Here is a 27,104-nt window from a genome sequence, read left to right as displayed (position 1 = left end):
AGGCCAGTTTGAGAAAATTTAGAAGGAAGTATCACTGGATTACTTATTTATTTTTACCATCCCTTAGTATAGCTAATATCACCTAATTATTATTTTTTTGATAATGATTCAAAACTTCATTGTGGGATTGCTATGTTAATTGGTATTACCAATTGCACTGCAGGTTACTTTCTTGATACTGTAGGTGTTGGCTAAGAGCTAGCATTCCTGTAAAAAATCTGTAATTCTATCTTGAGAGATTGATAATTGTTCCTCCTGAAAAACCTCTAGAAACAGCAGCTGATTCCTCCAAACTCACCTTGATGCTTGTAGTTGTATTTCTAATGTGCATCCTTCAGAAATGAAGGAAAATTTCTCCTAGTGACATCTTCCAAACTTTTCTGAAAGCCATTCTTTTGTACTTGAGCATGTCAGCTATTGAGTAAAATACAGCAGGCTAAGAGTTTCAAAAGCCATGAGAGGAAGAATTTGTCTTTAAATTATGTTTTAGGGAAAAACAGTGTCTTCTCTAGAAATACCCTGTGATGCTTCTCCCTTTGTAATCACATTCTGGTTTGTGTTCTAAAAGAAATGGAAATTATCTAAGATTTTCCATTAAAGTTGCAAGGCATTTCCCAATTTGATTAGGAAAATATAGCCTTCAAAAATTTACTATCAGGCAGCATTCACTTGAATACTTGTTAGTTTTATTCTATTATTACTTCTTAGTGTGATTAGGCATATTAGTTAACACGTTTCTGGAGTTTGCTTTAGGCCTATGCAGTTCAAAATGTTTTCATTTGGAGTGTGAAACTGGGGAAATGCTTTAGCCTGTGGAAAAAAAGAAACAGATACTAAATCTACTGGGTTGGTGAGGAAAAGTGAAGTTTTAAGTAAAGTGTGAGCTACCCTAGTACAGTTTTTTAAATAGTTATGCTATGGCTTCCATAAGAAATTTTGTTCTCTGGCATGGACACACTTTATATGTCAAAGTAAGCATACTCAAATACAATCAGACAGCAACGAACTGCTTGCTTCTTTGACTGTTATTACAATAGCAAAGTTACCCATTACAGGGTGAGCACAAACTTATATTTAAACAGAAAAAATTGAGTGTTTTCAATATCTAAATATACTCTTGAGCAGTATGGGCTTGATTTTCAGAAAGGCTGGGTACCCAAAAGAACGATGTCTTTATCACTGGCAGTTTCTTAAGATCAGATCATACTAGGTTCTTACACAAATGGTGTTTTCACAAACAATTTGTGACTTGTTTTTCTTCTTGTCTTTTTTTTTTCTTCTTCTTTTAATTGGAACACATACTGAAAACTTGCAGACTTCATTCTTTTGAGGGAGGTGGTGTCTCGGCAATAGTTGGCAAGCAGAATATAGATTGAATTGAGCATCAGTGGTCTTTGCAGCAATTATCTATCTGAAGGAGCTAGCAGATTTGAAGAATCTTGATTTTTTTCCAGGATTCATTTGTGCTGAAACTGCTGCTTTAATCTCACAGAAAATAATGAGATTGATTTGGACAGCTTCGTACATCTTATATCCATTTGCTTGTCACATACTTTGTTCATATCCAACACAATAACTGCCAGTTGTCACCTATGAAAAAAAAGAAAACAAATATTAAAAGTTTGGAAAGATAGACTCAAAATACAATTGGGTTTAGAATTGTAAATGATTCTAGGTTTATTATTTCTGTTAAGATCAATTGTACTTGTACGTTTCATGGTGGCTTTATTTCAGGTTGGATTGTGCCTTTGGGCATTATCCTGTAATGGAAGTAATTTGTGATGTAAGCCAGAAGGAGGATCATTCCCAAGCACAGTTTTCCTGGCTTTCTCCCTGTTGGCTAGAGGGAAGGGAGTGTGCCACATGAGCCATATACAAGCTGCAAGTTGCTCAAAGAGCTGCAGCAGTGCAGAGATTTAGCTATTTGAGAGAGACAAACACAAAACCCCAAGAATCTTAGTGCAGCTGCACTGAGAAAGGCGGAGAAAGGGAAATCTCTCTAGATGGTTTCACAGACTGATTTACCTCAAAGGAACAATGGGATGCTGTGCTAGAACATAAAACTTGACAAGTAGGAGATGGAGAAAAGGAATTGTAATTGGAAAAAAGAGCTTGTGTTAGTCAGGAAAAAATAAGAGAAAATAAAGCAATAAATGGTATTCAGCATGCCAATATATTTTTTTCAGAATTACTGGCTTCACGTTACCTGATGTAATTATAGAGTAAATCTTCCCCTGTCTAGAAATTCTCTGCATTTATGAAGAGCAGATGGGATGAGGTTAGAGTCAGAAATGCTCAATTACAAATTGCCTTTCCATTAAGAAAAAAAAAAGGTAAAATGTATATAATTTTTTTTTAAGGAGTTCTTTACCTGTATTTTGCCTAGAGGCTGACACTGAGTGCTTAACACTCTTACATAATGTTTTCAGTCCTCTCCAGGACAAACACATGAATAAAACAACATATACAAAAATCCTCTAGCCTCCAGTCATACTGCTATGGACTGCAGTCTTGTCAGATCTCATTAACTAGCTAAAATTAGCTCTTGTTCATAACTAGAATACAGGGTCAAAAAAAAAAAAAGCAAATGTTAGAACAGGATATGTGATGCAGGTGTACCTATATGCACATACAGATATACGTGTATCTCCTGCATGCAAAAAATGTTTATGAACAGCTGAATGCTAATCACAATTTCTTTTTTTCAGGAATTTACTGGATTAGAATCATCTATGCAACCTTATTTCACCTCTTAGTGCATAAACATTATGATAAAGCCCAGCTATATAGTCACATATTTATTTCTTACTTCATCTATCTTTGCCTTATGCAATACACACAAATGGTACTCAGGATGCAAAACAATGCCCTGTAGTAAAGAAGGACACTGAGTGTAGCTCACGTCTCATTCACATCTCTGAAAACCGAAGCAGCTGAAGGCAAGAAGAACAGGGATTGTTGTCAGTTTAGGGAGATGAATGCTTGGATGGTAAACTGAGTTACACAAGGCACATAATGTTTGCTGAATCACTTAAACTAGACTTAGAAAGATTAATATAATATATGTTTGTTCATTTTAAGTGTGTCCAGTTTCAACCTGTGAGATCTGATTCACAGAAGACAAAGCTCTTTTCTCCTATTGCTTCTGGCAAAGACACATTTCTCAGTTTAGAATAAGTTTTAAAGATCTCTCCAACTCCATTTCTCAAATTTGCCAGAAGTTTGTAATATTCTTTTTTTCTCTCTCTTTTTAATTTTCTGTACCATATATTCTTTTTTTCTTGAGTCACTGATTGTTTATGCATAGGCACACATTCCAGTGTCGTGTCTGATTAACCCTGTAAATGCACTCTCTCAGTTTTCAGTGCCATTATGTTCAACTGCAAGTGCCAGCCAAAAACCATAATTTAATTCTGGCTGATACAACATAATAAAAACAAACAAACAAACCACATAAAACCAAACAAAACCAAATCCAAAAAAAACCCTGTAAGTATCTTTCAATTAATTATCTTTCAATGGAAAGATTGAAAGATTGTCATATAGAAAAATGAATGCATAAGAACAGATGGTGCAGACCAGTGAATTTAATCGTAAGCTGCCTTATTTTTCACTGTTCCCAGACTTATTTATTGCAAAACTCACAAATCAAGACATGCCTAATATAAGTTCTACTCATTAATTAACCCTTTAAAGAAAAGAATAAATTAAAAGAGCAAACGGCAAAAAAATTGAAATTAGGAAGATAATTGGGATAAGTAAGATCCTTACTGATTTTTAATGTAGATGTCACTTTTAATTTATATAAAATAGCACCTGAAAATAGCAATTTTGAGGACAGAAAGGTTTTTGTATGCTGTGTCCTCTGACTAGGACTATTTCAAACTGCACAGTATGCAAGGGCTAAAAGACTGAACTTTCCACAGTACAAAGCATTCAATAGTTTAAAACTCCTCCCTCTTGAAAACCACTCTAATCTAACAAAAGCAAGTAAAAAAGATTCCATGAAAGTGTTGAACATTTCCTATTTTTTTATTCCATTTCCATACATAGTGGGTGTAACATTCAGGTACTTTATTTGCTCTCCTTTAAACAGAGCTGCCTTGCTTTTATTTCTTCTGTCATTTATTACTGGACTTTTTTACCTACATTGTGCTCTGACACTCAGAAATTTCAACTGAAGAACTGAGTTAGCTTCACTGTATAGATAAATAAAGTGTCTTCAAAGCATTGTAAGAGAAGAAGGACATTAATTTTTTTTAAATTAACAATGAGTCTGTAGAAAAAAAGCAAGAACAACAATGGTAACATGCAGAGAAAAACAGATAAATGAAACTTCTTTCTAAAGAAATATACCATATTTATCATATGAACGGGAGTTGATGTTAAAAGTGTGGGGTAATTCGACTTGATATTGTCTAAGGTATAGCAATTTAATCAAAGCCAAGACATAAATGGATTTAAATGATGATAGCTAACTCTATAGGAATTTGAAAGTTTGAGAAATGCAGTTTTCTTTCTTAAACAGTTTAACAATGTAATACCTTGCCTAATTTCAAATAATTCTTCCATTTAACAATTATTGCCAGTCAACCAATTTTTGCCATTTCTATTGTCATGGTAGACATAAATAACATGCATAAACAAGCAAACAAAAGCACCTCCAACAGCCTTATAAACCTATAATTATACTGGATGGTTAAAGCAGAGTCAGACTGCTCTATCTTCAAAAAAGGACCGCCAATTATTTTATCATTGTTGCTATTAGTACTGTTGCTGGTTTCGCATCTGGTACTCTGTTAGCTGACTTCTGCCAGCACAATAGGAGATATCAGTAACTGCACCTGTTTGCAACTTGAGCTTGGGCTTGCAGTCTGCTGAGTCATACTGATGGATCTGTGCAAAGCCAGTATCTTGGTGCTAGACTCCAACTATCTGCTTACTACCTGCAAAGGGAAGCTTCTTTATTTTAGGAAAGTCGAAGTGCAGGGAAAGTGAAGTAAAAAACCCAAGTGTATGTTTCACCAATACTAGTACCAATAGAAAGGGAAGAAAATTGTCTAAGCAACAGCCCTGGGCTGAGAGCACAGAAGTTTAATGCAATCAAGAAAAACACATTATAGGCAATGAGGTAATCTCAGCATGTATTTATTTCTGCTCCTATGGAGGTGGGGGGGAGGGGGAAGGGAGTGGTACTGAAGAGTACAGGAAAGCACGTGAAATATTGGGATTGCATGGCATTTCTAACAAGACTTGTGAGCCCAGCATAAATCACAGAGCACTGGCTGTGTAGTACCATGTTTTGGGAACCTTAGGAAGCATCTCTTTGTGCTAGGAGCTAAGGCAGAAGCATAGAAATACTGGTTCACACACTTTCTGGACGGAATTCTTCGTTACTTTTAAGGATAACTCTTAGCCGTGTTGCAATGGAGCTCAGTTGCTGTTCTGCAGAAAAAAAAGTGAAAAGCTTAAAAAATGCCCACAGGCACTTTATTTGCATGCATTGGATTGCCAGTGAACACTTATGCCCTCAAAATTACCTAAGTGGTACTCCTTTTCTTTCACTTTGAAGTGCACTCTTTTACTGTATACTTTGTTGAGCACCGTGCATAACCAAGCTATAACATGGGGCATGTGCTGAACTTTCCCTCTTTTTGGTCCAGCATCAAGTATTCAACTGCTTTTGGAGGAAACGTCCACCAGGAGTAGCCAGAAAGTAGACACTGATGAACAAACACTTCCTGAGACTCTGGGAAAACAGCATTGTTCCAAGGTCTTTCTTGCTTGTACTTCAAACACATATTCTTGCAAAACCTCTTGCAAGTCTTACCCTCTAATGCTTACTTCACCTTAATAGATTGTTAGAAGAAAAGTGACAGAAACATACATTGGTGATTCTTAAGGTAAAGCTAAAGTTAAGTCCTCAGGAATCAGTTCATTTTCACAATATTTACAATGCTAACTATAGCAGGAACTCATTTTGTTACATTTTATGGGCCTGGATACCCCTCAGCTCTGTCTATAAACCTGGTCTGGAAGCTGCCCCTAAGGTCGGCAGCTTTCAGTGTTTACATTCAAATGTGACATTTATCATAATGATCAAGTCACAGAATAAGCAATCAATATACACACACTGAAAAGAAGAACATACATATTTGCATGTTTACCTTATTCCTAGTTCTTACTGAAGTAAATAATATATAAAATATATTGTCCAAAATTCCTTTTTCTTAGATATGTGTCAATATAATCCAAGTTTACAAGTCAGACCTATTGTACAATTTGGGATTATTAAAACACCATCCCTTAACTTTTTTTTGTTGTTATTTCAGGAAGACTTATGTACTCAAAATTACATAAACAGCAACAGAAAATGAAAAGCAACAGCAAAATAGGATTATTATTTAGGCCCCAATTCTGCAAACACATATTGATGTTAAATAGAATTTAAAAAACCCACCTCAGTCACTCTACTGAATTTATATGCACAGTACCTAGAGTTACACAAAACTGAAGTGTGCCATCTAAGGAAATATACCTCACACACCCGAAATCTCAAACATGATATTTTGTGACACCAACATGACAATATGATTGAGTTTATTGTCATATGTATGTAATTTGTTGTACAGTTCAGTTGGTTAGTTTTCACACTAAATGTTTTAATTCATTGCAAATTATTGTATCTTTAAGAACTTATTTTGTTTGTTTGTTTAAAACCTTCTCAGATGTACAGCTTTACTCCTGAGAGCCAAACTTAGCAAACATTACAAAATGCCAGAACAAGCCTAATGCTAAAATAAAAAGCAAGCAAGAAAACATAACTGTTTATATATATATATAAATTTCGTCCAGTGTTCTTTTTATACTTTATAAAAGAAGTTGAGAGCAAAGAAGAAAGGGAGCATTTCTTTTAATTTTCTAGAAACATTGGGGAAGAGATACAGGACAGAAAAGAAAGAAAGAAAGAAATGGTCAGGGCAAGAGAAAAAGCTTTGTGTGAGAATGTGAAGAAGGCAGGCTGGTGCCCTCACCAGTCTTTTATATAGCAGGGCATCCTCTTACTGGTCAGAGCAATTTTTGTAGAGTAATAACCTGGCTGTATCTCCTGCCTCCTGACCTGGATGAAAAAAGAGGAGCCCTGAAAAAAAAAAAAAAAAAAAAAAAAAAAAAAAAAAAAAAAAAAAAAAAAAAAAAAAAAAAAAAAAAAAAAAAAAAAAAAAAAAAAAAAAAAAAAAAAAAAAAAAAAAAAAAAAAAAAAAAAAAAGAGTGAAAAAATGAAAAAGAGCAGGGGAGAAGGGAAGTATTGCCTGGACTGTTCTATCCATCACAGTGCCTAGTTTACGGATGCATACTTCTATTCCTCTGTTAATTTACCTCATGCAGATGTCTCTTGTGGCCCTTCTACTGCTGAAGCATTAAAGAAGTAAGTTTGTGGGCGATTGTAAGCTGTTAACATTTTGGGAGCCAGTGAAGTGAGATGCAGCCGAGGAGGTGAATTGGGGCCTGGCGGTGGCTAAGCAGGTTTTGCTTCAGCTGGAGCTGGAGCAAAGCTGCTCTCAGCCCCAGCCGCCGCTCCTTGCGACTGCTGTGCTTGTTAATAAGGAGGCAAGAGAGGAGAGAGCTAAAAAGGAAAAAAAAGCAAGTGTCTTGAGGGAACTCTCAGCAACAGTAGCATACAGCCTGCTCCAATGTATTGCTCATATGTTAAAAGAAAAGGGAGAGGGCTGCCATCCGGCCAGCCACGGGGCTGCTTGTGTCGGTGCTAGGGCCCGACCCCAAATACGTCCACCGCTTCGGGCTGCGGTGCCCTGGAAGGCTGCCCAGCCGAGGTCACCCTGCCCGGAACCCACTGCCCTGTACTACACTGCTCGCGGCTGCGGGCTGCGCACGGGAGCGCACGCCCTAGCGAGTGTCCCCCTCCGAAAACACTTGTTTACTTCCCATTTCGGTCAGCAACTTTGGGATGGGAAGCATCAGACCTGCCGCTGGAAGGACAGGAGGAGGGAGAGGCTGTGCAGCAGGGTAGAGGCTGGAAAACAAAAGCGGTGACGGATGGGACCGGTGGCACCTGTCCTTCTCTGCCCCGCTGCTCAGACATGACTGGATGCATAGTGACTGCAGACCCGGCACTCGGCACGGAAACACCCCGAGCTGCGCACACACAAGAGCAGGAGTGGCACAGGGGAACCCCGCACTTTCCCCACCGCGCTGCACCGGCAGCAGCGGTGCCCCGGAGCTGGCGTGACAGGAGGGGATGCCCCTCCATACCTTGTCTGCCTGCCGGGGTACTCCGCGCACCCACGCTGAGCCGGAGCTGCACATAGGCGGGGGATCAGGGCTGGCACCCCGTGCAGACGGCGAGCCGGGTGGCGGGCGACCCCGCTGCGTGCGCGCACACACTCGGTACCCCCGCACAGTGCCTCCATCCCCGCGGGGTCGGCGGCAGCGGTACCCCGAGCGCACACGCCCCGAAGCCCGGCGCGGCTCTGGGGCCGCCGCCGGGCGCATCGTACCGCTCATCCGGGCGAACCCCGGCGCCCTCCGCTCCGCTCCCGGGGTCGAGGAGCACCGCCACGGGGAGGGGGGGGCGGTGGCGGCGGTACAGTGGCCGGAGGGCAACAGGCGGGCGGGCGGGCGGCGCCAGGCGACAAGTTCGCGCAGCGCCGCCGAGCAACTTGCGCTGCCGCGCAGGACGCGCCCGCCTCCGCACCCCGCCCGAGAGGCCGCTGCGCGCCCGCGCTCGGCGGGAGTGAGGGAGGGAGGGAGTGAGTGAGTGAGTGAGTGAGTGGTGCGGGTGTGAGTGCGGGGGCGAGCGGCACCTGCCGGGGCCGGCGGGGCCGCCGCGGTGCGGGTGTGGTGCCGGTGCCGAGCGCTGGGCGGTGGCGAAGCCGGGCGGCTGCGGCGGGCGCGGAGCGGAGCGGGCTGGGCTCGGGCTGGGCTCGGGCTGGGTCCGCGCCCGGCGCCGCCGCCGCCGCCGCTGCGCCCTCCCGGCTGCGAGTCCGCCCGGCTCCGGATCACGTGGCGGTTGCCGGAGGCAGAGACTAGAGAGGAGAGAAAAAAAAAGCGCCTCATTCCTTCTTCCACCGCCATACTGTATTTTATAGTAACTCTCATTTTTATTCCTCCCTTTTACTCCCGCTCGGTGAGTACCTTTCCGCTGACATTCTTGTCCTCCTTTTTTTGTCCTGTTTTTTTTTTCTTCCTTTTGTTTTTTTGGGTTTTGTTTTTGTTTTCTTTTTTTTCTTCTTTTTTTTTTCTTCCTCTTTGATTATTGTTTAAATGGATTTGATCTTTTGCTGATGACAAGTTTTTTTCCTAGCATGCGATGGTTACTAAAGTGTAAGCAAAAGGTGCTGCTGGGGCCGGGAGTCACTGGGAATGAAAAATGATAATATTAATTATACAGACTTGCCAGTCCAGCAACAACTGATATACATTTAGTAGCTATATATCTATATATGCAACTGGTTTTGTTGTGGCACGAAAAAAAGATGTGAAATATGATGCTTGTTTTTTTTAAAGATAAGAGAAAATGCATGTTTCTAACTCTTTTTGCAGAGGATTTTCTCTGGTGTTGTTTTATTTTTATTTTTGGGTGTTTTTTAAGGTTTTTTTTTTTTTTTTTCCATAAAGCGATGGGAGTTGCAAATGCATTTTGCAGCAGTGTTTACACAGAGTTTGTAATCTTGCAATACTGGTGGAAGCCACAGAGCAAGATGATAATTTTATTATTTTTGTTACTGTTTCTTTTTTTTTTGTTTTTCCTTTTTGACAGTGCAATCAGCAGGGTTTTTTGTTTTTCCTCTTCTTCAGTTTTTGATGCCTATTTGTAATGTGAAACTTTTCTTGCAGTGTGTTGCAGTTATAATTTTTAAATACTTTTTTTCCTCCTTAAAGACAACAAAGCAAAACAGAAAGCCAAAGAGATGATCCTTACTTTTGCACATTTTGCACCTTGACTTTTTTATTCTTTTGCCAGCAGTGTTTTAAGATGGTTGTTGTTATCATGATGATGATGATAATGATAGATATATACATATATACAAATAAATACATTTTCAAATGATGGCAGTGGAAGGTTTTCCTGGAGAATGAAGTGCGGTTTGGTTTCCTTGTCAACGGAAGATGAAGTGAACAACTGAACATCTCCCCAGTGCAGGTACTTCATCTCCTTGTAGGCGTTTCCACGCTGTGTAAATTACATTGTGAGATTTTTTTTTTTTTAAAAGAAATCTCCTTCCACCCCTTTCTAAAGGTATCTGTGCAATACACATGAGGACTGGACTAAATATCTGTGCCTTGTGATTGTTTGCATGTGTGCAAAATGTTGCACTAATTGAGCCTAGGTCGGTCAGGCTGAAGAGAGGTGTTTTATGTGCTGTGCTGTGCTGTATAGAGGGGAAGGCAGCTGGGGCAAAAAAAAATCCAGACACCCTCCCTCTCCTCCTTACCATTAAAGAAAACCAGAAACAACCAACCAAACAAACAAACAAAAACCAAAACCAAACCAAGCAGAAGTACAGCCCAAACCCAACATGGATGGAACCTGGAGATCCTCATTATGAGTGCAAATGCTTACAGGACTGTAGAAAAAAAAAACAAAAGCCCTGGCCCTGTATTGTGGTGGCTTGTGTGTTTGTGTGTGTCTGTTTAAGAATTATCCATTAGAAAATAGCTGTGAAACAGCAAAGGAGGCTCCCTCGGAGAGCTGGCTCGCTGCCACATGAGGCATATTTTGTAGCCCTAAGGGCAGCAAAACCTTTATATCCAACTTCTGCTCCTCATATAAAAAAGGTGTAAACAAGGCAGCAGGTTGCCTCTTATGAATTTAATTCATTGGGATGGAGATTAGTCAGAAGCTGATATTTGCTTGAAGGTGTTTCATTTTATTTTGATGATTAATAATGCCACCGGCTGACAGGGAACGGGAAACTGTTACTTTCTGTGATGGTACTGAGAGTTCAGGATTGGAGGAGAAACTGTTACTTTTGTTTGAGAGCGCTTAAATGGTTAACAGGGACTACCCCGATGTACAAACAGGATATTGGTTCTCTAAAATACAATTTGGAAAGATTTTTCCAGATGACACGGTGTTTTTTGTTGTTTGTTTTTTTGGTGTATTTTTTTTTTCTCTCCTCCCCAGAAAGAAATATGGTGCAATATTATGCTGAAGTTGAAGTACTGAATGTTCGGCAATGTTCTCTGTTGCTTAATGTATTTTATAGAAACAGCTTTTAGGGATCTGTAACTGACTGTAAAGATATGCTGTGTATTCAGATGTGGAAACTAAAGTAAGTTATAGAGGACGTATTTCTTTTGTCAGTGTTGTATAGGCAAATATAATTCACAGAATTATGAATGCATTCAGAAGTTTGAAACTCCCAATGCTTATGTTTACATTCTTGCAACTTAACAGCTTCCTTTAAAGTAAAAAGTGTATATAAGAAGTGTATATATCATGCAATTAGTCATGATGAAATATAAATAAATAAATTCACCTATCTTTGTAGAATCATAACTATTATGTATTTACAGTGACTTTTCCCAGTTTAAATGTAATAAAAATATTTAGCTCATATTTATGCATGACTTCTGCTCTGACATGATGAAATACTTTTGGCAGTATAACAGGGTCAATAATTCATGTGTCTAAAAACCAGCTGAGATATTTGCCTGATAGATTATGATGACTTCTCCAAAACAGTTATGAACTGTTGGGTTAATACTCCATATTTTAAGAAGACTCATCCTGCTTGTTTTTTCATGAATTAATTTGAAAGCAAACCATTAAAAATAAGAGTGATCGAAACTTTATTCTCCAATCCTCTTTTTATTTTCATCCCTCCTTCTTTTTAAATTAAGGTTTTTCTTTAAATTATGTGGGACTCCCAGTTAGCAAAATATTTTTGATACTGCTAGACCACTGAAACAAATTAACTAGGCTAGCTGTTGCCAGAATGATGTTCCTTTTGTCCTTTCTTTTAATACATCAGGTGTGCTGTGTAAGTTTGTACAGATAGTTGTGGACTGAAGATCTAATCCTGCTCGCCTAGTCTTGTCTTGAAGTCTGAGAAAGAAAGTTTTAGGAATGCACTATTTTTAGCATCAAGATTTTATCCAGAAAGCACCTGTTGTCTGAGTAGCATGGTAATTATTATACATACATTTTGTTTGCAGCAGTCTATGGTTGTACAACATAGGGATTTTAAAGTAGGCATAAATGAGCTAATTTTGAAAGAGGCTACTTCTACCACCTACAGTGTGTGGGCACAGTAGGATTTGGGTTGGTGGAATTGGTTCTGGTGTGGTGTTCCCATAGTTATGCTATGATTAATGATGTTGAAAGCAAGTTTTAGAAAGCTATAGTTAGTGTCAAAGACAACTGTCCTTTTAGATGAATAAAAATTTTGCCTACAAACTGCAAATTTCTACAAGTGATGATATAATTCCATTTCTTATATTTAGTGTGAGCTGTACTTGTACTGCTTTTATTTCTGAAAGTGATGAGTGTCCAGTCTTAAATAACATATCTTTTTCTTTACAGCTGGTTTGGTATTCATGAAAGCATAGGAATTTAATATACCTTTATAAAGGGTTATAAACTGAAAACTTTGAAAAACAATTCTTTTTTTCTTCCTCTATAACTAGCAGTTGCAAATAAAAATGAACAGGTGAATAGAAGTTGAAAACTGCATAGTGCACAGCATGCTGACTCATGAATGCATGGTTTTAGCTGCTGTAGTTCAGTGGCCTGAACCAGGAATAGAAGCATATCTTCTCACATTTTTCTAGAGAGAGAGGACTGGAGTGGCCTGTGGAGTCATCAGGTCTGTTTGCTGTGATCTCAATCCGATCTTCTTATTTTGTTCAGATTCAGCAAGCTCCAGTTTCAGTTAGCTGGGGTATCACTCTTACTGCACCTTTTGAAGGCTGGATAGACCCTCTCTCAGGCTGTTAGAAATACCACTCCTGTCCTAAATTTTTTTTCAGACAATTTATTCTCCTTTATTTTATGTGCCAGTGCTGACCCTAAACAGTGAGGCTCTTTCTTCACATCTTTACTCTTCAGAGTATATTTCTAGAGAGCAGTCGCAGCCTGTTTTCACTCACGTTTTCTGAGCTCACTGGGAGACATTCCCAGTAGTATGGCTGGCTCTGGGAGGGGACGTTGAGATTGAATCTGCCCAAAGTCATGCTGCAGCAGAAACAGAGCATCTGCGTTTGAATTCTCTGCTGCCCAACCTGGTTTTTATTGCTTTCAGCTGCAAACACGGCGGTCCAATTGCTGGCTCTCACATCAACCTGAACGTTTCCACCTGGAGCCGCACATGAGGACACACCTTCTTCTGGTGAAATAGGTTTTGTGCCACAGAGACCTTCCCTTCACTCTGCCTAACCAACCTGAATTTCTTTGGTTAGAATGTAACAGCAGAGGACTCTTGGGAATTTCTTCTGCAGTGCTCCGATTTTTAAACTCTCAAGAGTCTTCTACGTATTGTTTTAGTATTTGGTATTCATATATAATGGCCAGTCTCTTCGCGAACGAAGAACCAGGGAAGGTCTTTACACCTTCCAGCCTGCGCATTGGATTTTTTAGGTGAGACACAGTGTGCGCGGAACTGAGCCCACCCTTTAATCCTGAGGTTCATCTGCCGGGGCCAAGCACGCTTGGACAGTGGCAGCGAGGTCCTCAGGACGTAGATGGATTGCCTTACAGGGCTAACGAGCTCCATCTGCCCGGGGAGGGGCCCTGACCGGGAATCGAACCCGGGTCTCTGCAGTGACAGTGCAGTGTATTTTCCCCTGGACCACCGGGGGCTCCCAATTTGGTATTCATACCAGCCAAGGGAATGTGAATGGGCTGGAGGCAATGCTGTGTCAGGGACTGTCTTCTATCAGAAATAAATGTGAAAGTTGGGTGCTTTTAAATATAGTTTCCCTATTAGTTTCTTCTCAGATCATTTATGTCATAGCTCTCTAATCTTCCAAAGCATTATTCTATGAGGAGTTTATTTCTCTTTTACAGTGCAGTTTTTCCTATTTTCTTCCTTCTCTGCATTTTGGGTTTTGAAAGATAAAAAGATAAAGAAGCTTAATAGTGCTTAAAGTGTAGGATTATAAAGACTGATAGGTCTGCCCTCAGATGAACATTGTAACTTCTCTAGGTCTTAGAGGATGTGGTGCTCTGTTGAATTCTGGAGCCCAATCATGTGTTTTAATATCTTAACTTACAGAATATCTGAAAACAAGGCTAAAGATGAATATTTCCTGATGAAAAATCATGTAATTTGTGACACTGTCTACATAGTCATCCAGTTTGTAGCTCCTTAAACTCAGATCCAGACTGACAGAAGAAAACAAAATGCTAATTAGAAGTGATATGAAGATTGAAATACTACATTTTCATCTTTGTTAAGGTACCAATTTTATTTTATGATCTTTGAACAATTCCTGGAGTAAAATGGCTGGAAGATTATTGTTTTGCACATACACAGATTGAAATAATTTGTACCTTTTCCCCCCTCTCTTTTCTCTTTTCTATTTCAAAATGACACTCTAATCTCTACAATGTATTTAATGCTTCAAAATCATTTATACTTCAGCTTTGGAAGTATTTTCTGAGAAAGTTTATTTTTGCACAATGAAGTGTGATTTCCCATCTCATTAAATCATCTGCCTACATTTGAAAAAATAGTCAAATTACTAAATAAATCTCAGGTTGCTTATTGTCAACACAAATACCATGTTTTATCATTGTGGTGTTCTGGGATAAAAATATAGATAGGTAGATGAATAGATAGGATCACAGAGATAGATATTTTTATAGATGTTTTTAGTGTGATAGAGAATTACCAGAAATCTTACATTAATTAGTTATCCTTCAGGACTTAATCAACACTTTTGTTTAATAACTAAGTGTTAACTTTCTCAGTAGTAAACTTATACAGACCAATATTGTCTATTGCCACCACACAAAAGCTACAGATTTTATAAATTGCCTCTCTGATACATCTGTGTGTCTCCTGGCTTCTTGTCTGCTGGCTGGCCTGCCGGGATGTCAGGGCTCAACCATTCTGCAGTGGCATTTCAGTTTCAGGAATAGAGTTGTTTTTTTTCCTCTGATGCAGTTCCTTCATGGTTATGGTAATAAGTATAATAATTTCTACTCTGACGTGAGTAGTAGAGGTTTGAAGAAGCAAGGGTGGATTTTATACGAGTGATGACCAACAGTGGTTATGAATATGGTGGAATATGAGTGGCACTCCCAAGGCTCTTTATTTTTCCTTTGCACATTCACTAGTCTTTCTCCTAAAATACCCAAAGGTGTGATTAAACTTGGTTTACATCAGTGGTCCTTCCCAGGTGGCCCTCTCCTGATGTCAGTGATTATTGCCTCTACTGATGTACGGTCTCTGAGCAACCAAGTCAATGTGGAGCTCTGTAAACAGCTGGTGCTTTCCATAGTTAATTCTATGGTCCTCTGAGAACAGCTTACAGTCTCTTGGACAGGCCTAACTTATAAAAGCCAGTACAAACCATTATTATTATTTAAAGAATAGATCATAAAGGATACAATGATAATTGCTGGACCTTGGTGGTTAATGAATGACTTGCTGAAAGTCAGGTCCCAGTCTTCCTACTATGCCCCATACCAACAACCTTCATTTTAGCCTGCTCAGTCACATTGTTCTTTCATCAAGATCATCCCCTGAGTCAAGCATGTGCTTTGTGTTGTTCAGGGTCAACAAAAAGGAATATCTGACACAAATCAAGTATTAATGAGATTCTTCACCTGACTGAAACAAGGCTAAATTTGTTCTGTAGAAAAGCATCACATTAGCACAGTTCATTCAGTAAAAAAGGTGTCTTTGTTTTTGTTGAGAGTTTTGCGTGGAAGCTGAACAGGACCTATTGTCAAATAGATACAGCACATCTTGCTAAATAGGGGGAACTTTATGATTTGGAGGAGGCACTGCACATGTATACCTTGCATGTAGTGTTTTTAGTCTGACTGAAGAACTGGAGTTTCTGTCTCAAAGAGTTATATTTGTATTGTGTTGACAATGCTACTCCCTGTTTCTGTTTTGTTGTGTTATAGTGGAGTGCAGAAGCACTAAAATATTTGCATCATAATGGAGTGCAGAAGCATTAAAATGTTAGCACTGTCATAGTATTTTATTAGAACAATATGAATTGAAGTAACAAAGATAGTCTTGTGCATTTTTGCACACCAGGCCTGCACTCAGGGCTTGCTGAATGCTAACAGCTATTTTTGTGGATGGAGGGAGTTATAGTAGTAAGTCACTGACTTTTTACAATGAAACATTGTGCTTTTAGTAATTGCAGCAACATGCTTCTGAGTTAGGTCTGTAATGCAGAGTTACTTTTTATAAAGAAAAGTAATTCTACCCAGTTACAATATTTTACCAAAAGATCCTTCACACAATAAATATTGGGGTAGAAGTAATATAAGATTTAAAAATCTGCTGTGCAAATGTCATGCAATGTCTATGAAATAGACTCCACAAAGGTATAATTAAAAAAAAAGCCAAACAACACCTTCCTGTTTGGGTACCTATAAAAGGGATTATTTTTTTTCTAAATAACAACAAAAAATCAGTACTATCATCTTGTTTTTCATCTTGTATTTGCCGCTGATTTCACAGGATAAAATGCAGCCCTTGAGATATTGCACAGTAGGTCAGTTTTCTAATTTAGTCTCTACTATATAAATTCAAATCGTTTTTTTTTTTTTCCTAAGCTGCAGAAGAAGGATATAATTATATTTCCTTCCTGCATATACATCTTCCAGTTAAATTGGAGTTTTGTAAATGGGACAACTACAAGACCGGCTCTGAAGAGGTTAGCATCTTCTAGTTGTGCACTTGTAAGTGAAAGACAATTAATGTACATTATGCATAATGAAAAGAGAAACTGCATTTATGCCACTTTTGCTTTACAGGGGTAGTATATCAGAACATAGATACTATTTTTGTTGTTTATGATTTTATGAGAAAAGCATACTATGTTACTATTCATCAGCATGTGCCCTGCTCCCATGGATGATGTAGAAATAGAAAGGTGCAGAATAAGACCCTGGTCCTATTAAAATTAGTGATACATATGCTAGTCAAAATTCTATGTCAAAACCTTTTTTTTTTTCTGTAGGTTTTTGATAAAGTGGTTCACACCAAGGCTCAATTCATCTCACTTAACCTTGTTGTTTAAAAAATAGGTTTTCAGAACTAAGCTAGTCATCATTTTAGCCGTCTAAAAGTTAGTCACTGAAGTCTAACACAGTTGCTCAAGGCTTTGTAGTCAATGGAGATATATAACCACCTCCAGAGAATTACAGATTACATCCCAAAAGAGGTATCTATGGACAGCTGAGATGAACAACCTTCCTAAAACACCTCTCTCTTTTCACTGATGTGAGAGAACCTAGATGGCCCATTTAAAATAGATTCCTAACTTTTTGATGGACGAAGTTAAAGGAGATGAATCTCATGCTCCCCAACATTTCTACGTGTTGAAATACTAATCTCTCAATGAAATACCTGGTTGAAAAATTATTTTTTGACCACTAGAATCTTCACTAATTTATTCTCAACTTCTTCAGTAATTTTTTTTACAGAAATGCAAGTGTGTTTCCAAACACTTTTGATCAATTCTATGATAAATTTCACTTGGGCTATGACAAAATTCACAAAGATTTCTGATGGGACCAGGATTTCACACCTTTTTTCTCTTACTTCACAGTTTTCTGTCTGTTTGTAATGTAATCTGACAACAATCGATCTTTCAATGAGTTCTCCTCACAGAGTCCTATTCTAAAATCCAAGGACTTGAGCTGTTGGGTAAAATTATAGACATCATTTGGAAATCTCTGACAATAATTGAAACAACGATTATGTGGGTGGCAATGGAATCAGCTAGTTGTACTTTGTTCTTGTAAATTAATGTAAGATGTACAGTGTTAAAAAATCATTAGCAGATCAACAAACAGATGTGCTGAACTTGAAAGTTCTAGATGTCTCAGAAGTGGGATTTTAAAATTAAAAAAGTAGTTTTAGTTTGTAAGCTGAGGTGATTCAGGAAACATAGGGAAATATTTAGCTATTGATAGCATGCTGCTAATGTCTTCATGTATGTTCTTGTTTTAAAACACTCCAGTAAAACTTGTTAACATCTGTAAAACCAGCTCTTAGAGAAAGTTTACTCCAGTGCCTTTCTTTAGATTTGCCCCAAGTCATGGTGAGTAGCAGGATGCCAAAGCACTGACCAGTTTGTACCACTGCCTAGTATTCTGTGATATCATTATCTTCTTCCACAAGTTTTGAATTCTGCTATTTCATTAATTTTTAGGCTCTCTGTAGGATTTTGTACAGGTAGTGAAATATGTGAATATAGTGTACATGTTTCTACTGTAGAGTTTGTCTTATTCGTGACATAGCGCTGTCTGTATGCCTGTGCAAAGGTCATTAAACTGACTGTATAGGCCATGTTTTTCACTGACAGCATAGTATGAAACTGAACTAAAGCTGAATCCAAATTAGAAAGGAACCATTTGGTATTATAGGAGTAAGCACAAAACTCAGTGTTAATTGCCCAAATACCACAGCGTTACTACCATGATAAAGTACGATGCAGCTGTGAGCTCTAACAGCTACAATATAATGCTTTGCACAGACTCAGACATCTTGCAGACTTGTCAGAATTGAGAAGGGGAGTTAAAAAGTTGGAGTTCTCAGCACTTTGAAATAACTGCTTCAAATAAGTGCAGTAATATTCTCTGGGGACAATAAACTGTCAGTTGCAGCTACCATGTCACATTATACACTTCACCACCTCTTGGTCTCTGTCTTTGTTCCTCACATTCTATTTATATTTCTAACTTAGGTTTTTTGTACTGCCCCTCAAAAATGCATTGTCTGAGCAGCGTTCACATAAAACAGATTTAAAGATAAAACCCTTTGCTAACTTTATGAAGTTTTCACCTCTTTTTCCTCTTTCATTTATGCACCATAACATTTCCTTTTCACTCTTAGGTCTCTGCTCAGAGTTAGGAGCATAGTGTTGTCACGGGTATATAAAGGTCTCATGACCATAGATTGTTAAGCACAGGTGAGCACAACTGAATTTCTCAGTGAGAGTAGGGCATATAAGCTAAACTCTGTTATATGATGTCTCTGCCAGCTGTTCTGGGTGAGTAGGTGGTTCAGGGACCTTGACAGAGGATTTAGGGGCATATTTGTGAAAGGAAAGATTACAAGAAAAATAATTACATTTCAGTGTGAGGAAATAAACTATTTCAGGAATGCCACTTTTTTTTTTTTTTAATTTGATGCACAGTTTAACATTGTGTCACATTATGTCACATTATAGTGTGATATTTCATCTCAGAAATTTTAAAATGGGTTCAGAAATTCTTGATACTAGGTCACAATTATTAATGCATGTTGTAAATATCAATTATAATCAGAATAGGAGTGACTACTTTTCACTTTCAGATCTTTTAGTATCAAAGTCAGCCCAGCTATAGAGACCTGTGCCACATTCATCTGCAGTGACAAACAGAGGAAAGTATATTTTTAAATGTTGGGTGCGTTCATTTGAATTTCTGGGTCCTTTTTATCTTGTATTTGTAATTTTTTTTTTATTTCAGACTTAGTGGACCTTCTGTCCTGCTCTGGATCTCTCCCCTGGTGTTGGCATAGCTCAGAAGGATGAAAGAAAATGAAGCGATAGGAGAGGGTTAAAAGAGGGGAGAGGAGGAGAAAGAGGAGGAGGGACAGCAATAGAAATGGAGAAAAAAATCCCCAGCAATTCAATTGAGGCTCCAGACAATGAGGATGTTTCCAGTCCTCGCTCCTCCTTACCTTCCTCTTGAGCTCAGGCTTTTTCCCTCTCCACCACCTTAGCTTTCATCACTACTTAGGATATTTCACTACTCATTTTCTGGTTCTTAATTCAAGAATGAAACCAGAACTATTAAAGTCTTGCAACCAAAATATACACATCTTGTCACAAAATATAACACAACACAGTTCATGTAACTTGAAGTAGGATTATTTTCCTCCTAATAGTCTTACATCCTAACTACAAAAGTATGGAATGGGTTTATGCTGCAAGACGGAGAAAAAAATCTAGATTTCTCATTCCTTTTATACCCAACTTTCCCCCTTTAAACCAGTTTGCACATAACCCTGTGTCTCAGTTTTATTCATCTAGATCCAAAAGCCAACTTTCTACTGATCTTACTTACTTATTTATTTTTTACCTCCCCTTCTTTCAGTGCTTTACTTCCAGGGGTCCTTCTTACTCCTCATCTTCTTAGTGAGGGTATGAATTTAAAACTTTCCCTAATTCTTTCAGTAAGTTTGAAATTTGCAGTGTATTGTTCAGCTTTGTAGGCCAAATACTCCAACTAGAGTAAAAAATGCAATCTAATATTTTGCTGTGCAGTATGACTGTCAGATGGAAAAGAAATAGGGACCTCATGACTCACTGGTGGTCTGAGTCTTGGCTTGATTCCAGTGTTAGGTGTTACTTCCCAGCTGGAAGGCTGGCCACGGTGAAGGTAGAGGACTGAAAGGACTCTTTGACCAAACCTCTCTCGATTCCTTACACGTACGTGCTTCCTCCCAGCCATTCCCACCAGGAATCTCTTGCACTTGACAAGGTGCTTTTGGGAGTGTTACTAGAAAGGGTATATGGTCTTTCTAAAAAAGTATTTCCTAAATCTAGGGCTTAAATTGGTCCTATGACTTCCCTATGCCAATCTGCCTAATACAGAAAAGCCAAAGTGTAGCTACTGAGTTGATAAAAAACAAGACCCAGCTGTAAATTTGCAGACTTATTTTTTTTAAAAGAAAATACTAAGGATTCCCAATTGCTTTTTATATACATCTCCATGCTTGAACCAGGGGACTGCTTTCAGCATATCTGTCTCATGGGATTTTTTTAAAGTGGAGGGGTTAGTCAAAGATTTCCCCAGGCCTTCAGGAAGTTGTAGTCTGAGGTACAGCCTAATTTGTTTTAAAGGCACTGGTACAGACAATTTGCATCCCACTTTGAGATTTAAACTGTTTTCCAGCCTTAAGTGTTATAAGAGGTCAACTAAGGGAAGCCTACCTTAACTTTAGGTAATTTCAGATGACAGACCAACAGAAATTATGCAATTTGAAACTTGTCCTGCTGTTGGAATGTGATGTAATGTATTCCATGCTTCAGAATTTATAGTAATTTGCAAAAGGGGAAATGTGACTTTCTTGCTCCTATAAGTAGATATTTTGAAGCCACTGGTGTTGGGGAGCTCAGTGACTGCCCACACAAGCAAGATGAAGGAGCTGTGGAAATGGATCTGAAGCAAATATTTTTCAGAATAGGGATGATGATCTATTTCTCATTGACTCAAATCTTTTGCCTATTCTCAGTCCTACTATTCTGTCATCTATGCCACAAATATTATATATTTTAACTCATATTTTGCTTTGCAACTTTTATCTTCTTCAAAGTGCAACAAAATAATTTCATATTGCAATTGCCATTTCACTTCAAAATGTAACTACAGTATAATCCATAATCATCAATTTCTTTTATGACCAGCTCTTTGCTAATATGTTTTACAGCCTTTCAGTGCATCAGTAAAGTATCATTATAGAAGTGGAGTATTATAGTTGGCACCTTTAAAGCTAGGAGCTTCATAATGAAAACTTTGAAAGCTTTGATCCTTTCCTGAGAGGGTAGTACTTCTTATATACGTTTATAAACTATGTCTTTCAAATTAAATACTTTGTGACCTCTGGAATGTTATATAAAATGTATCTCATGGCATTGGTTGCTTCATGTAACATGTAAATTTCGAAACGAATTGCTTTAGTCTTCTGGTAGTAGACTTCCTCACTAAAATGGAAAGATTTCCTAATCATAATATTCACCTCTTAACTACTGCTCACACAGAGCAAAAAGCAGTTCCTTCAACTTTTGAAAATCAAGAAAATTTGGAAAATTTTGAATTTTTGCCATCTCTACTAAATATGGAGTTAAAGGCCTGACTTCAGCACCTTTGTGAAAGATTTACTATGTGGAGAATGAAGATTACTGTATATGATGGCATAAATAATAATTTATGTATCTGTGTAATCTGTAGCAATTACTGTATAAATTGGCAATTTCTATTTGGTCTAGACAGCAGAATTGTGGTGAAAACCAGACTGAATGAAGGTTGCCATCATCATCAATAAGATACTTCATTTGCGAAAGATACTTTAAATACATATACCAAGGACAAGACATACCAGGTACACTTTGAACATAAAATGTATAGCTTTCTATGCATAGCTTGTAGCAACATGGAGAAACTGGGAGTAAGGTAGTTCTCTCACTTTCAGTTTTGCAACAGTTTGAATGTTAGTCCACTTGGATTGTGACACGAGAGTTTTATCTGAGGATGAAATTATTATTATTATTGTGCAAAAAATTTTCTCATGGAAGTTTCTCTTTCCTATTCTCATGTATTTTGAGTAGTACAGCACGTACTGTGGCATGTAGAAAGTGTTCCTGTGTAATTATATCCAAGGATACTTCCCATCTCATAATGGTCTATAAAAACTTTGTCATAGAATTCATTGGAAGCAAGATTAGGCACCTCTTTTCAATACATTAAGTTATGTTTCTGACTTAAATTTGGATATAGAAAGTTCAGTGTTGTTTTTCCTCTTAAATGAGTTGGTATATGGTTTTTCAGATATACTAAAAGTGAAAAAGAAGTGATGTATTGGGTTAAATGCAAGGGCTAGCTAGATCATTGTTCTGTTTCTGCTAATAGTAAAGAATAAGGAAAAAAATGTTCTCATATTTTATCAACTAACCGCTATTTTATATTCTGTAAAAAAACCCCTAAATATATGTTCTAGAAAGTCTGCTTGAAGGAGGAACACATTTTTTAAAACTAAAAAAAAAAATTGCAATATATTTGCAAGATGATGAAGTAGGAATGCATTATTAGATTAATATTGCAGCCCATATCAAACTCCTGAAATAATTTCAAATGATAAGAGTTTGTAAGTTCCTTAATCCTGGCATTTCCTAGGTCTGTATTCCTTGACTTTGATGACCTATTTACCGTTTTTCAATATGGTGTTTTTTTGAATGTGTATGTATACAGTCTGTTTTTATTCTATTGAGGGAGATTACGTGTCTAAACACATGTATTTGAAGTTTCATTATGAAATATGTAACAATAGTAGCACAAAAACCCAGCTATTTATGAAAACTGATTCTGGAGCATTGCCTTGTAACTTCTTATTGAAAGTATAAATTTGGATGTTTTCCTTATTTTCTATTTTCACCACTGCACAAGGAAGTATAACAGTAAGATTTTAATGAACAAAACCCACCACTTAAGCTTGGTCATATCTGGATCCTAGCAGAAAGTCTGGGAGGAAGTCCTCTGTTTTTGTGAGCTTCAGCTTCCCGTATGTGTTCCCTTATTTCATTTAGAGCAGTAACTTTTCTCTATAATGACTTATTTTATTAGTCAGATTTCATCTAAGAATTTTAAAACCTTTTTGTCATTGTATTCTTGTTATAGGGCATCAGGAAGTTCTTTATCATGTAGATTTTTTTTTTTTTATGTTTCTGTCCTTTTCGATACCTTTTAACAAAGCTCAACTTAAAAGAAGGCGGAAAAAAAGGAAAAAAATGGATCTTTTAATAATAAGAGCGTATTTCAGAGCAGGTGTAGTAGAAAGAGATATCAAAATGAGGTTAACAAATACTGAAATTATCATAGTGAAATTTTCAGGAAAATCCTAAGCCTTTTTGTAGTCAAAAATTTAAAAAGACATGCAGCTAATTTTAATTTTTAAATAAGCTGATTTTTATGAGAAGTTATTATGTTCCAAGACGTAAAGGGAATCTATGAGATGCTGCTGAAATGATTTCTTCATTTACTACATAAAATACATATATGTGATATCCTCTATCTTACGTGACCTTATATTATATGATATATGGTGTCAGATATGATGTAAATTTCTTCTTATTTGCAAGGTCTATGATGGGGCAGAGAATGGGCTTTTGGCTTTGGTTAGGATCCCCCTCAGCTGAGCAGCCCTGCCGACCTCCAAAAATGCACATCTTTTTAAGGTCTCTAATTGTAATTTTATACTTTACATGATCACATATATAAATTAAGTCAAATCCAACAACTCATCAATTTTTCTCAGAATAATATATAGATATTTTGTGAGCAAAAATTACTGTGGAGTTCAAATAGAAATGTTTCATCTTGGAGTAAAATTCCCTTCTTATTTTGTTCTGCAATATTGTATTAAAAAGTGCTGTAGTGCTTGATAAGATAAAGTGTGATTTCTTGTAAAGCAGTGTTGATATTTTCTGTATTCAGATTCTCAGCCAATTACTAAAGTTAGACTTAACTATCTAGTAATGTATTTTTGAGAGTCTCGATGCAATTGGCTGCTATTATAGAAGGACATCTACAATTGCCGCTTTTTGACATCCATAGTTATATGTCAGTCACAGCCACAATTTTGTAACATTTAGGGTGCAGTTTAAAATAAAACCTTGTTGCAACATAAATTAAGCCAGAATTCTGTAAGTTTCTTTTTATAAACACTTGTAGGAATGTAGCCATCTCAATTTTTATTAATGTAACCCACTTGTGCTTTGCAAAATCCTAACCCAAGGCATTTTCCCCATCTTACTATTAAAACTGCTTATATGTTAGAGTAGTTTGGATTGTGGTGATATTGTGCGTTTAGTGTAATAAAAGGGTTCTAATCCAAAACAGTGATTTTCAAAAATGTTACAAAAAAAAAAAAAAAAAAGGGAAATACTTGAATATTTGTGGTTACATTTGTTCTTTCTGGGTTTAGATAATAATGGAATTGATTATTTTTTTTCATATTTGTTTAGAAAAAATGAACAGTGAAAAGTTTCCTTGTACACAGCATAAGATAGGCAATGGGAGACAACTTTATCATTCTGTTTCTAGGCTCCTTTTAGGCAATATTTTTCCATTTTCCCCAAAGCCCTTTTCTCAGCCCTTTTTTTTTGTTTTGCTTTTTTGAGGACATTTCTACAGTGTCGACACATAAGCAGTTCCTCTGCCCTTCTCAGCTTCAATGTCTCTGAGAACTTGTAGGGTTATGTGACTTCCAGAAGTCTCTGGGTGTGGTTAATTAGGTCAAACTCGGTGCTGGGTTAGTGTGGTCTCATACCCACAGCTGAAACTTTGCTTTCCGGTTTAGTCCTCTGTAAAATCTCCTGCCTGAACAAGTGCTCCCTAAACCCCTTGCAGAGGATCAGTCCTTTGGGCTGTGGGCTCAGTTTTTCCAGTGGGAAGTTACAGCATAAAGAAAGAATTTCCTGCTGTATTGAACAAGAATAAAGGGCATTTGCTGGAAAACAGGAGACTGGTCCAGCAATACCTTTTTCTCTTACTAAACACATATTAGTTGATTCATCTATTGGGGTCTTTCCTATTATTCTCTTTCCTGTGATTATTAGGAATGAATGTGATATTTTTACACTTTGGAAATAAGCACTGCTGTTACTTACTTTTCTTTCATATTTGTTTTAAAGCACAAATATGTAAAAAAAGAATCGTTGATGTATAGATATGGGTTATATTTCCTTTACATAATGCTGAAAATATGGCAACAAGTTTACTGTTTATGTAAATTATCCATTTATTAAGGCTGACTTCTACAGTCATGCAATGCAGTTAACGTTCTTTGAGTTAAATAAAATAATCTAGTAATTTCACTGATGGAATTCAGCTTTTGAGCACTGATGAGAGTATAGTCACATCTTATAAGACACATTGATGAATCTTCACTTCTGCAAATGTGTAGGAGAATGGTGTAAGAAAGAAAAAACTCTTGTAGAAACTGCAAAGGTACTGGACAGTGAGAGGAGCATAGTATGTAATGGCAGGATGTGTATGCACAACAGAAACAATTGCTGCCTAGACATTCAGTATAATCCCCTCTTTTCTATTTCTTTTCTCTCTTCAGTATTTCAGTTTCACATGGAAACCTCCTTCTATCAGTTGTATGAGTCCCTCTGCACAGCTACTAACATATCTGAAAAATTTTCACTAATCCTTCATAATTATGTAATTGTTAAATTTGGAAAAACCTAAAATAGGATGGTTAGTGCTATACTGGGGAGGTCATTTCAGGCTTTTTGCAGAATAACTAATGGACTTTTGAAAATGTTGAAGTAATGCATGTGTATGCTGTATGCAGATGGTGGGGGAAAAATGCGGTGCACATGAAACCTGAGCGCAGAAATGTTGAACTTAGAAACTATCTTTTCAGTGAAAACTATTTAACTCTAGAGCCTTTCCTTTGCATTTTGAGAGGATTTAGAAGAATGCATTATTCATAGTGAAACAGCCGTTAGAAAGTCAGTTGTTTCTGATAGAGGGTGGTGGACACAAGCTTGCATATTTTTTTAGCCATTTTGTGTTACACACTACTGCAGAAAAATCTGTTTCGTGCATTGAATACTGTATTGATTATAATCAATCAGACATTTTTCATAGGCTAAGGTATGCCCTACTTAGCAAAAACTGCATCGACAAAGAGAGTGTATTAATGAATCCTAGAAATTTTGCCACTAATTAAGCCAAAGACCTTAAATGTAAAGGATTTTTAGACTGATTATTAGAGATACAATGAAGCATGTTATTATGTTAAATCTTGAGAAGGGTTAAATAATAGAAGGGTTTAAGTGATACAGTCATCAGATGTTCAGTTGTCAAAACACCTTTTTTTTTTGAGTGTTTTGCTTAGGTTTGAGAATTGCAATTTTTTCTGAGTGTGTGCTTTGGAACCATCATGTGTGAGAGGGGTTAAAGCATCGTGCCATGCAAGACACAATTTTAACTCTAGGATCAGATCTTTTGAGAAAAAAATACAGGGTCTTTCTCTCTCAATAAAGAGAAGAATATCCATAAGTTGAAAAACTCATTATTGTAACACTTCTTTTTCTCTTCTGTGTTTTAGAACCAATATTATTTTTTTCCATTGTTATGTGTAATGAGCCATAGTTAATATATGCTACTT

At 37.5% G+C, this 27,104-nt stretch overlaps 1 long non-coding RNA gene across 1 annotated transcript; it reads left to right on the top strand.

Annotated features, from left to right (window-relative positions):
- The first annotated feature begins 8,951 nt into the window (after positions 1–8,951).
- On the top strand, positions 8,952–26,615 carry LOC114059998. The gene is made up of 3 exons (XR_003571794.1): positions 8,952–9,145; positions 10,076–10,162; positions 26,049–26,615. It is a non-coding gene; the product is annotated as an uncharacterized LOC114059998 (long non-coding RNA).
- The last annotated feature ends 489 nt before the right edge of the window (positions 26,616–27,104 follow it).

This window comes from Empidonax traillii, unplaced genomic scaffold (genome assembly GCF_003031625.1).
Source record: "Empidonax traillii isolate 1590-97213 ecotype Southwest subspecies unplaced genomic scaffold, ASM303162v1 scaffold253:size710434, whole genome shotgun sequence".
Classification (NCBI taxonomy): Eukaryota; Metazoa; Chordata; class Aves; order Passeriformes; family Tyrannidae; genus Empidonax; species Empidonax traillii.
The sequence above is the reverse complement of the archived record's forward strand: the minus strand, read 5'-3'. Positions and strand labels throughout refer to the sequence as shown.